We start from the raw sequence: 13,727 nt of genomic DNA, 5'->3' as shown, positions 1-13,727 counted from the left end.
AATGCTAGCAGTAGTGTTTGCATTACAAAATTCTCGATCTTATCTCATTGATTGTAAAATAATTGTGTTCACAGATCATGCTGCTCTTAAATATCTTCTCACGAAGAAAGATGCAAAAACTAAAATAATTCGTTGAGTGTTACTTTTGTAAAAATTTGACTTGGAATTTAAAGAAAAGAAAGGCCCAAAAAAAGGTGTAACTGACCATCTTTCTCGTCTCCATTTTGATACAATTATGGAAACCATTAATATTGAATGAGTCATTCTCAGATCAACAATTAATGAGTGTGGAAGTATTACCTTGGTACGCTGATATAGTTAATTATCTTGTTACAGGTCAACTTCCAGAGCATTGGACCAAGCAAGACAAGGCCAAATTTCTTGTAGAAATAAAGAATTTCTTTTGGGATGACCCATATTTGTTCAAGTATTGTGCAGATCAAATTGTTAGACGATGTGTCCTAGAAAATGAAATTCAGAATATTTTTTCATTCTGCCATGAACAAGCTTGTGGAGGCCATTTCAGTGCTAAAAAAACAGTAATTAAAGTTTTACAATGTGGTTTCTATTGGCCAACTATATTTCAAGATGCTTACACTTTCTGTTCTTCATGTGATAGGTGTCAACGAATGAGGAGCATTACACGAAGGAACATGATGCCATTAAATCCAATTTTAGTGGTTGAGATTTTTTATGTGTGGGGTATCGACTTCATGGGTCCCTTTTCTCCTTCTTTTGGTCATCAATACATATTGATTGCTGTTGACTACGTATCGAAATGGGTAGAAGCAATTCCATGTAAAACCAATGATCACAAGGTGGTGATAGGATTTTTGAAAAGCAACATTATTTCACGCTTTTGATTCCCTCGAACGATAATCAGTGATGGTGGTGCCAACTTTTGTAACAAAACATTCAAAACTCTTTTGACAAAGTATTCAATAACTCACAAAGTGCCAACCCCATATCATCCGCAAATCAATGGCCAAGTTGAGATCTCTAATCAAGAAATAAAGCACATATTAGAAAAGACGGTGAGGCCAGACAGAAAAGATTGATCATTAAGACTTGATGATGCATTATGGGCATATAGAACGACTTTCAAGACCCCGATTAGGATGTCACCTTACAGGCTAGTGTATGAAAAAGCTTGCCACCTACTTGTGGAACTCGAGCATTGTGCATATTGGGCCATCAAGAAATTCAACTTTGACATGCATCAAGCTAGCTCAGAAAGAATATTACAGCTGACAGAACTTGAAGAAATTCACAATGATGCATACGAAAATGCCAAAATTTACAAGCAGCGAATGAAAGTCTTCCATGACAAGCAAATTATAAGAAAATCTTTCACTCCAGGTCAGAAAGTGCTTTTATTTAATTCTCGCTTGCACCTATTTCCAGGTAAGTTACGCTCTCGATTGTCTGGCCCCTTTATTGTTCATACTATTTTTTCACATGGGGCAATTGAAATTAATGACCCAAAGGACGGTGTGACGTTTAAAGTTGATGATCAAAGATTAAAGCCATATCTAGAGTACCAACCACATGGAGGGGACACCGAAATAAATTTGAGTGACCCACAAGATTTAAATATACGTGGCTTGTTATACTAACAGTACAAACTGATCTAGTCCCCATTCGGGTTGACCATCAGAATATACGTTGCTGGTTTCTCGCCTATAGACAGAGTATTCCCAAAAAAGCTTTATGGAAATTGCAGGAGATGCTTTGCCAAAAACTGACTTTTCAAAGTTTATTTATCTAATTCTGAAAACATGCATGTTAAAAACACTTTTAACTCCTAACTCACGCCCAAAAATGTCTTCTCAACACATTAACGGCTAAACAGGCCAACGAAGACTGTGTTTGAAAATAAGCTTTCAAAAAATCAGCAGAAACTTTTACTAAGTTCTTATTGTTTTTGTAAAAAAAAAAAAACCTTAATTTTCAAAAACTTTCCCTCCAAAATTTGTTTGCTCTTAAATGATAAAAAGGACCACCTTTTGTTAATGCTTTAAATATAATTTATATTTTCATTAACTCGGCTAGACTTCTGAACCCGGAAGCTAAATAAAAGTAAAGAGTAAAACTACTTACTTGATAATTGCTTGCTAGTTGCTGTCTATGTAAATTGTTAAGTGTTTATGGAAAAAGAAACTTTTATTGATTTTGATTTTGAGTACAAGTTGAGTTGCTATAATTAAACATATTAAAGCTATTAAGAATTTAGAACAATTAAAAATTTGTGATCTAAGATATTTTGATGAGTATGCTAATTATTTTTGGTTTTATTGATTACTTGAGGCCTAGGTGGTATATAATTAAAATTGATATAAATCTTTTGCGGAGAAGTTAAGCTTGTCATGATAAAATCTTCTTCTGTACTTCTTTGCTCCTTCGCAAATAAAAATGACATGATAGGTCGGTAATATGACACCAGTTTTGGTTTTATTGATTACTTAAGGCTTAGGTGGTATAGAATTAAAATTAATTACTAATGGTGCTTGTCTTATAATGGATAAGGCTCTGTTTAGGGTTGGTGGAAAGAATTTAAATCTATCTTGGCTAAAAATATAAATGGCCCATATCATTCCAAAACTAAGGGCTTTGTACAGAATGTCTTCATTGTCTATAGTTTTGGTTAGGGAGTAATCTAAAGAAATAGTAGGAAAATTATGTTTAAGTGAAGTAATGTTGTTTAATTCTGACTAACTGGGCCTAAATTCAAGTAAGAAGTTTAACTGGCTATCAAACAATTGGTTTGCTAAAGAAACAAAATATGTGTATAGATTTTCAACAATTTTTTCTTTTACCATGTCTATAGCGTCACCAAGAAAAGATGAAAGTTATTGTATTTTAGTTAGCTGTCTGGCTGGGGTATGGTCAAAAAATTTGTTTAATGAGTGTTTTGGTATAAGGGCTTTTTTTGGGTTTTTTTGGATATTTTGGGTTTTTTGGTGGTCCAATAACAGAATTTGATATTTGTTTTGTAATATAATATTCTGTCTAATTAATTCTTTTTTAGTACTTTCTAATGCACTTATTCTCTGGCTACATGAATTTACTTCATTGTCTAAATGACATATAGTCTCATTGAGCTCTCTAATGGTTCGTGTCATGACTTTACAATGATTGCAAAATTGTATGGATGATGATGATGATGTTGCTGAAGCACTGTTTAAAGGATTATTTGACTGTCTAGATGAAGCTGCTGATGCATTATTTAAAGGATTTATTAAATGACTAACATGATAATTTGGTTCTATTTATTTTCTAGAAAATTCTATAGCTTCATAAAATGTATAAAAACCTCTATAATATGGATCAGGATAATTGATTATTAAATCAACTACCTCTCTCCATTAACTATAAATTTTTGGTTGTCTACTGTTGAGTGTTAGAATATGTATATTTTATAAAGAAGAAAATTGTCATTTTACACTTCAAGTTCCACTAACATTCCTACTTTTATGTATTTAAATTTCTCGTCATTTAATTATGTGTGTTGTATTATAATTAAGTATTTTATGTATTTTAGGGGCATCATAGTCATTTCACAATGAACGAGAGATCAGACTGCAAAACGGACATCACTTTTGAACTTAGGACGGTCGAAAACCTTAGGAGGAACATAAAAGGAAAATGACACTGTTCACATGTACGGTACTGTCTACGTTACTGTTCACGACACTGTTCACATTGACGGATCGATGATGTGGCATTGACCGATGATGTGGCATTGACCGATGATGTGGCATTGACTGATGAGGTGTCACGATCCTGTTGGACTAAAATTCTTATATACTGTTGATGGTGACGTGGTAGCATATCAGTGGACCAAAAATCTCGCGTATGGTACATGCATTACACAGGATTATTTTCAACCAAATCACGTCACTGTTCAAGCCAGGTCAAACCGTGTTACTATTCCAACCGCGTACTGTTGACTGATGACGTGGTGCAATCCTGAGCGTCTAAACTGTTTTTAATCCGATGGTCATGATTTACTCAATGTATCTATAAAAAGGGGGCCTCCCCCCTAATTTAATATCTCTGAATCTATTTTTGGGCTCCATTTTCTGTAATTCTTTCTTCATCTTGTATTTTCTAAGTATTTTAATAAATTTCTATTTTGCCCCTAGTTCAATTATGAGTAGCTAATTTTCTTTCAAGCTTGGGTTGAAGGTGAAGTCTCAACATGTATCATGCGCTTTATTTGGTAAATTTATTTTCTCTTCCCCTTTAGTTTTTGTGGATGTTTTGACTTCTCATCGACAAATAATAATAATCTTGAGATACCGTCTTCGTTTCACCGGCTCTCTAGTACAAAATCATTATTATTTGGCACGATAAGCCCTTAGCACCATATTGATTAGAGTATGGTTCATGAGGTGTGGATTCCCCCCTCATGATTTAATTGGTATTAATAAGGAATATTTAGCCCATGGTGCATGTTGATACGGATCCAGATACCCAAATACGTCAATTTAATAGATTTTCACTTCAATTTATTATTGCCATCTTAATTCGAATTTTAGGATAATCCAAATAATTTTCACCACAAATCCAACCACCCATTTAGAAAATTAATTATACACAATTAAAATCCGCCTCCTCGTGGGATCGACACTCGTCACTATTGATCTATACTACAACAGATTCGTGCACTTGCGAGTTCAATAAAATTTGTACAATAAGTTTTTAGCGCCGTTGCCGGGGAGGTAAGTTTTTTTAATTCGTAGAATTAATTTTTGTGAATAATTTCTTTTATTTGTTTTCTTGTATTTTTTTAATTAAAAAAAAAAGTGAATCTGCACTTAAAGGTTAGTATTTCTTTTCTTTTCCTTCTCTAGTCTTTACAATTCTGCAATTTAATTTTTAAGTTATTTTTCTTTGTAATTTTTGTTTATCTTATTAATTTAATTTTTAGTTAATTTATTTCACGAATTTTTTAGTGTGTTTTTATAGAGAGGTTTTAACAGCGCAATAATGTTAATACCGTAATTTTTCCTTCTTGTTTATTTTTATTAATTTTGTCCTCATTTTTTTTGTATTCGTTGCATGCATGGTCGAAGGTCGTTATTACCTAATTTTGAGCCTATAGATCTTGAACTTGAAAAAACACTTCGCACACACAAACACGTTGTAATTAAAGATAAAAGTGAAATGGATTTGCAACAACAACAAATACCACCAGAGAGGCCATTTAAGGACTACTTTAGTCCCTTAGCTAATTTGAGCACATCATGTATAAGATACCCAAATGTAGCAGCTATGAGTTTTGAACTAAAACCTAGTGTGCTAAATTGTCTCCCAACATTATATGGCCTAGAAAATGAGGACCCATATAATTATTTGAATGATTTTCATGCTGTTTGTCAAACATTTAGATATGAGAATTTTTCAGATGATGATGATAAACTTAGACTATTCCCATTTTCTTTAAAGGATAGAGCTCGTTCATGACTCAATACATTGCCTGCTAATAGCATTACATCATGGGAACAAATGGTAACTAAATTTTTGAATAAATATTTCCCAGTGCATAAAACCAATGCTATTCGCAGGGAAATTTCAGAGTTTACCCAGAGAGAAGACGAGCAGTTTTTCGAAACATGGGAGCGATTCAATGGGCTACTCTTGAAGTGTCCACATCATGGGTACGAGAAATGACACCAATGCCAATACTTTTTGGAGGGATTATTGCCGAATGTACAAGAATGACTAATGGCAACAAGTGGAAGAGAGCTAATGTCAAAAAGTGCATCAAAGATTTGGGAATTCTTCCAGCGACAAGCTGATAATTCTCAACAACGGAGTCGATCACTCAGGAATACTAAAAGAATTAAAAGAGTGAATGAAGTTCACATTGGCGAGTCAATTTCGGGAATCAAAGAAGTCAAGGAGATGGTTGAAAGTCTCTCTCGACAAATAGCATCGTTATCGACTGCTAAATCAACAGAACCACATGACCCTGACTCATATTCAGATCAAGCCAATGCCATAGGTGTAATGAGAAAGCCATCAAATTACAACCCATACTCCAACACATATAACCCTGGATGGAGAGACCACCCTAATTTTTTATGATCTCAAGGATTCCAACAGAATGGACCAGCAGCTCTAGCTCCACCAGTGCAACAAATTCCTCAAGTTCCTCAAGCCTCTCAGCCACCATTTAGACTATACAATCAAAACCAGAACTACTCTTAACCCAAACCATGGGAGGATGCATTCCAGAATTTCAAGAATATTACTCACTCCACGATTGAGCAACAGAACCGCACCATTGATGGACTACGAAATGAGTTGAGAGCAGGCTTCAACTCGCAAGCCCAATCAGTTTCAAGCCTGGAGAAGATGGTGGGACAACTTGCTTCTTCAGTTCAGACCTTGACAATGACTGTTGAGAAAGGCAAGTTTCCAAGTCAACCAGTGTCTAATCCTAAAGGAGTACATGAAGCAAGTACCAGTTCACCACAACAGCATGGAGAGGTCAAAGCAGTCATGACCTTACGAAAAAGAAAAGAAGTCGACAACAAATGGGAGATGCCGGTGATAAAAGAAAATCAAATTGTACCAGTGAGTGTTGAAGACTCATCACCGGAGGAGAGAAAAGAAACCAAACCATGAGAATACGTTCTCAAAGCTCCATTTCCTTAGAGGTTAGCTAAAGGAAAGAAATGAAAATCCACAGGTGAGATTCTTGAAATCTTCAAACAGGTAAGTGTTAACATCTCTTTACTTGATGCTATAAAGCAAGTTCCATCTTATGCCAATTTTCTTAAAGACCTTTGTACTAAAAAGAGAAACATTCATATTCAAAAGAAGACATTTTTAACAGAAAACGTTAGTTTTATACTCCAACAGAAAATTCCTCTAAAATGCAAAGACCCAGATGTTGAGTGTTAGAAAATGCATATTTATAAAGGAGAAAATCATCATTTTACATTTCAAGTCTTACTAACAACCCTTACTTTTATGTATTTAACCTTCTTGTGATTTAATTACATGTGTTTTATTTTAATTAAGTATTTTATGTATTTTAGGGGCATTATAGTCATTTCACAATAAAGGAGAAATCAGACGGCAAAACGGACATCACTTTTGAACTCAGGACGGTCAAAAACCTTAGGAGGAGCATAAAAGGAAAAATGGCACTATTCACATGTACGGTACTATTCACGTGTACGGTACTGTATAAGTTACTGTTCACGACACTATTCACATAGACGGATGATGACGTGGCATTGACCGATGATGTGGCATTGACTGATGAGGTGTCACGATCCTGTTGGACTAAAATTCTTATGTACTGTTGATGGTGACGTGGCAGCATATCAGTGGACGAAAAATCTCGCGTACGGTGCATGCATCACACAGGATTATTTTCAACCAAACCGCGTTACTGTTCATCCGGGTCAAACCGCGTTACTGTTCAAAGTCGGGTCAAACCGTGTTACTGTTCATCCGCGTGGTCAAACCGTGGACTGTTGACTGATGACGTGGCGCAATCCTGAGCGTCCAAACTGTTTTTAATCCGATGGCCATGATTTACTCCATGTATCTATAAAAAGGGGGCCTCTCCCCCCTAATTTGATATCTCTGAATCCATTTTTGGGATCCATTTTCTGTAATTCCCTCTCCATCTTGTATTTTCTTCGTATTTTAATAAATTCTCATTTTGCCCCTAGTTCAATTATGAGTGGCTAATTTTCTTTCAAGCTTGGGTTGAAGGTGAAGTCTCAACATGTGTCATGGGCTTAATTTGGTAAATTTATTTTCTCTTCCCCTCTAGTTTTTGTGGATGTTTTGACTTCTCGTCGACAAATAATACTAATCTTGTCTAGTACCGCCTTGGTTACACCGGCTCTCTAGTATAAGGTTATTATTATTTGGCACGATAAGCCCTTAGCACCATATTGATTAGAGCGTGGTTCATGAGGTGTGGATTCCCCCCTCATGATTTAATTGGCATTAATACGGATTATTTAGCCCATGATGCATGTTGATACGGATCCAGATACCCAAGTACATCAATTTAATAGATTTTCTCTTCAATTTATTCTCTCAATTGCAATTCCAATTTTAGAATTTATTCTCGCCATTTTAATTTAAGTTTTAGCATATCCCAAATCATTTCCACCACAAATCCAATCACCCATTTACAAAATTAATTCTACACAATTAAAATCCACCTCCTCGTGGGATCGACACTCGTCACCATTAGTCTATACTACAATAGATTCGTGCGCTTGCGAGTACATTAAAATTTGCACAACAAGTTTTTGGCGCCGTTGCCGGGAAGGTAAGTAATTTTAATTAATAGAATTAATTTTTGTGAATAATTTCTTTTATTTGTTTTCTTGTATTTTTTTTATTATAAAAAAAAGAAAAAAAAAGAGTGAATCTACATTTAAAGGTTAGTATTTCTTTTCTTTTTCTCTTCTTTAAAATTCTGTAATTTAATTTTCAATTTATTTTTCTTTGTAATTTTTTTTTATCTTATTAATTTATTTTTAGTTAATTTATTTCACGTATTCGTTTTTGTGTATTTTTATAGAAAGGTTTTAATAGCGCAATAAAGTTAGTATCGTAATTTCTCCCTCTTCTTTATTTTTACTTGTTTTGTTCCCATCTTTATTTTCATTTTATTTGTTTTGCATGCATGGTCGTAGGTCATTATTACCTAATCTTGAACCTATAGACCTTGAATTAGAAAAAACACTTCGCACACAAAAGCACATTAAAAATAAATTTGAAATGGATTTACAACCACAAGAGAGGCCATTTAAGGACTACTTCAGTCCCTTAGCTAATTTGAGCACATCATGCATAAGATACCCAAATGTAGCTGCTAGGAGCTTTGAACTAAAACCTAGTGTGCTAAATTGTCTCCCCACATTTTATGGCCTAGAAAATGAGGATCCATATAATCATCTGAATGATTTTCATGCCATTTGTCAAACTTTTAAATATGAAAATTTTTCAAACGATGATGTTAAACTCAGATTATTCCCATTTTCTTTAAAGGATAGAGCTCGTTCATGGCTTAATACATTGCCTGCTAATAGCATTGCATCATGGGAACAAATGGTTACAAAATTTTTGAATAAATATTTTCCAGTGCATAAAACCAATGCTATTCGCAGGGAAATCTCGGAGTTTACCCAGAGAGAGGACGAGCAATTTTTCGAAACATGAGATCGATTCAATGGGCTACTCGTGAAGTGTCCACATCATGGGTACGAAAAATGGCACCAATGCCAATACTTTTTGGAGGGATTATTGCCGAATGTGCAAGAATGGCTAATGGCAACAAGTGGAGGAGAGCTAATGTCAAAAAGTGCATAAGAGATTTGGGAATTCTTCCAGCGACAAGCGGATAATTCCCAACAACGGAGTCGATCACTCAGGAATACAAGAAGAATTAAGGGAGTAAATGAGGTTCACATTGGCGAGTCAAGTTCAGAAATTAAAGAAGTCAAAGCGATAATTGAAGGTCTCTCTCGACAAATAGCATCGTTATCGACTGCTAAATCAACAGAGCCACATGACCATGACTCATACTCAGATCAAGCCAATGTCATAGGTGTAATGAGAAAGCCATCAAATTACAACCCATACTCCAACACATATAACCCTGGATGGAGAGACCACCCCAATTTTTCATGGTCTCAAGGATTCCAACAGAATGGACCAGCAGCTCCAGCTCCACCAATGCAACAAATTCCTCAAGTTCCTCAAGCCTCTCAGCCCCCATTCAGACCATACAATCAGAACCAAAACTACTCTCAACCTAGACCATGGGAGGATTCATTCCAGAATCTCAAGAATCTTACTCACTCTACGATTGAGCAACAGAACCGCACCATTGATGGACTACAAAATGAGTTGAGAGCGGGCTTCAACTCACAAGCCCAATCAGTTTCAAGCCTCGAGAAGATGGTGGGACAACTTGCTTCTTCAGTTCAGACCTTGGCAATGACCGTTGAGAAAGGTAAGTTTCCAAGTCAACCAGTGCCTAACCCTAAAGGAGTGCATGAAGCAAGTACCAGTTCACCACAGCAGCATGGAGAAGTCAAAGCAGTAATGACCTTGCGAAAAGGAAAAGAAGTCGACAACAAAATGGAGATGCCGGTGACAAAAGAAAATCAAATTGTACCTGTGAATGTTGAGGAATCATCACCGGAGGAGAAAGAAGAAACCAACCCACGAGAATACGTTCCGAAAGCTCCATTTCCTCAGAGGTTAGCGAAAGGCAAGAAGGGAAAATCCACAGGTGAGATTCTCGAAATCTTCAAACAGGTAAATGTTAACATCCCTTTGCTTGATGCTATTAAACAAGTTCCATCCTATGCCAAGTTTCTTAAAGACCTTTGTACTAAAAAGAGAAATATGCATGTTCAAAAGAAGGCATTTTTAACAGAAAACGTTAGTTCTATACTCCAACATAAAATTCCTTTAAAATGCAAAGACCCAGGCTCCCCCACTATCTCATGTAGTATAGGGAACCACACAATTGAGAATGCTTTGTTGGATTTAGGAGCTAGTGTAAATCTTTTGCCTTACTCTGTATTCGTGAAACTTGGACTGGGAGAATTACACCCAACTCCAGTGGTGTTACAGCTTGCAGATCGGTCCACGAAAATACCTCGTGGTATTGTGGAGGACGTGCTTATCCAGGTAGACAAATTTTATTTTCCTGTTGACTTCATTGTAATTGACACTCAACCAATACAGGATTCAAGGAAGCACATCCCTATTATTCTAGGCCGACCTTTCTTGGCAACTGCGGATGCTCACATTCAATGCAGGACTGGAAATATGCAGTTGTCTTTCGGCAACATGACTATGGAGCTGAACATCTTCAACATTGCCAAACAACCTCACAGTGCAGATGATGGAATTGTTGATGTGGATTTAATTGAAGCATTAGTTGATGATACTTTTGTTTCAAACCTTAGTGATGATCCTTTACAAACATGTTTAACTCACTTTGGTTTTGATTTTGATATTGACAGATCGGTTGATGAGGTCAACGCCCTGCTTGACTCAGCACCATCTATGGATACTAATAAATGGAAGTCAAGAGTTGAACAACTAGCACCATCAGAGAAGCAACTCATTCCATCATCAGAATCACCACCGAAACTCGAGCTCAAACCATTGCCCAACACTTTGGAATATGCATTTTTGGGAAAAGAAAGTACTCTGCCGGTAATCATCTCATCATCCCTCAATGATGAACAAAAAGGTAAGTTGTTGGATGTTTTAAAAGAGTACAAAGGAGCATTAGGATGGACCATAACAGACATTAAAGGTATAAACCCAGTAGATTGCATGCATTACATTCACCTTGATGAAAATGCTAAAACTACTAGGGAGATGCAACGTCGGTTAAATCCTAACATGAAAGAAGTTGTTAGAACTGAGGTCCTTAAGCTATTAGATGCAGGTATCATTTACCCAATTTCTGATAGTTCATGGGTCAGTCCTGTACAAGTTGTCCCTAAAAAGTCAGGAGTCACAGTAGTTACCAATGCTGATAATGAATTGATACCCACTAGAGTGACTACAGGATGGCGTGTATGCATTGATTATAGAAAATTGAATTCTGTCACACGTAAAGACCATTTTCCTTTACCATTTATTGATCAAATGCTTGATAGATTAGCAGGCCATGAATTTTATTGCTTTTTAGATGGTTACTCAGGATATAATCAGATTCCCATAGCACCAAAAGATCAAGAGAAAACTACTTTCACTTGCCCTTTTGGCACATTTGCATATAGGAGAATGCCATTTGGATTATGTAATGCACCTGCTACATTTCAATGATGCATGTTGAGCATTTTTTCTGATATGGTTGAACGATTCCTTGAAGTCTTTATGGATGACTTTTCTGTCTTTGGTGACTCGTTTGATCAATGTTTACATCATCTAACACTAGTTCTGCAGAGATGTGTCGAGAAGAACTTGGTCTTAAATTGGGAGAAATGCCATTTTATGGTAAAACAAGGTATAGTTCTCGGTCACATCATTTCGAGCAAAGGTATTGAGGTTGACAAAACCAAGGTGGATCTCATTTCTAATCTTCCTCCACCCAAAACAGTCAGAGAAGTAAGATCTTTCCTTGGGCATGCTGGTTTCTATAGACGTTTCATTAAAGATTTTAGCAAAGTTTCTAGACCCTTATGCAATTTACTTGCTAAGGATGTACCTTTTATCTTTAATGATTCATGTCTTATGGCGTTTGAAAAATTAAAACAGTTGTTGACATCATCACCCATCATTCAGGCCCCAAACTGGAGCTTACCATTTGAGCTAATGTGTGATGCATCTGATTATGCAGTAGGAGCAGTATTAGGACAAAGAGTTGATCGAATTCCCCACGTTATTTACTATGCTAGTATGACATTAAATGATGCACAGTTGAACTATTCAACTACTGAAAAAGAAATGCTAGCAGTAGTGTTTGCATTGGAAAAATTTCGATCATATCTCATTGGTTGTAAAATAATTATATTCACGGATCATGCTGCTCTTAAATATCTTCTCACAAAGAAAGATGCAAAAGCCAGACTAATTCGTTGGGTGTTACTTTTGCAGGAATTTGACTTGGAATTCAAAGATAAAAAAGGGACAGAAAATGTTGTGGCGGACCACCTCTCTCGTCTCCATTTTGACACAATTACAGAATCATTACCATTGAATGAGTCATTTCCAGATGAACAATTAATGAATGTGGAAGTATTACCTTGGTATGCTGATATAGTTAATTATCTTGTTACAGGTAAACTTCCAGAGCATTGGACCAAGCAAGACAAGGCTAAATTCTTTGCAGAAATAAAGAATTTCTTTTGGGATGACCCATATTTATTCAAGTATTGTGCAGATCAAATTGTAGACGATGTGTCCCAGAAAGTGAAATTCAGAATATCCTTTCATTCTGCCATGAACAAGCTTGTGGAGGCCATTTCAGTGCTAAGAAAACCGCGACTAAAGTTTTACAATGTGGTTTTTATTGGCCAACTATATTTCGAGATGCTTACACTTTCTGTTCTTCATGTGATAGGTGTCAACGAATGAGAAGCATTACACGAAGGAACATGATGCCACTAAATCCAATTTTAGTGGTTGAGATTTTTGACGTATGGGGTATCGACTTCATGGGACCCTTTCCCCCGTCTTTTGGTCATCAATACATATTGGTTGCTGTTGACTATGTATCAAAATGGGTAGAAGCAATTCCATGTAGGACCAATGATCACAAGGTGGTGATAGCATTTTTGAAAAGCAATATTGTTTCACGCTTTGGATTCCCTCGAGCGATAATCAGTGATGGTGGTGCCCACTTTTGTAACAAAGCATTCAAAGCTCTTTTGACAAAGTATTCAATCACACACAAAGTGGCAACTCCGTATCATCCGCAAACCAGTGGCCAAGTTGAGATATCCAATCGAGAAATAAAGCACATATTAGAAAAAACGGTGAGGCCAGACAGGAAAGATTGGTCATTAAGACTTGATGATGCATTATGGGCATATAGAACGGCTTTCAAGACCCCGATTGGGATGTCACCCTACAGGCTAGTGTATGGAAAAGCTTGCCACCTACCTGTGGAACTCGAGCATCGTGCATATTGGGCCATCAAGAAATTCAATTTTGACATGCAGCAAGCCAGCTCAGAAAGAAGATTACAGCTGGCAGAACTTGAAGAA

General features: G+C 36.2%; 1 non-coding gene and 1 pseudogene across 1 annotated transcript; one reads left to right on the top strand and one right to left on the bottom strand.

Annotated features, from left to right (window-relative positions):
• Window positions 1-13,727, top strand: part of LOC112097287 — a 77,944-nt pseudogene that overhangs the window by 44,071 nt on the left and 20,146 nt on the right.
• Window positions 5,563-5,666, bottom strand: LOC112097487. The gene has a single exon (XR_002905019.1). It is a non-coding gene; the product is annotated as a small nucleolar RNA R71 (small nucleolar RNA).

This window comes from Citrus clementina, unplaced genomic scaffold, assembly GCF_000493195.1.
Source record: "Citrus clementina cultivar Clemenules unplaced genomic scaffold, Citrus_clementina_v1.0 scaffold_6, whole genome shotgun sequence".
Lineage (NCBI taxonomy): Eukaryota > Viridiplantae > Streptophyta > Magnoliopsida > Sapindales > Rutaceae > Citrus > Citrus x clementina.
Note: the sequence above shows the minus strand (reverse complement) of the source record. Positions and strands in the feature narration are given on the sequence as shown.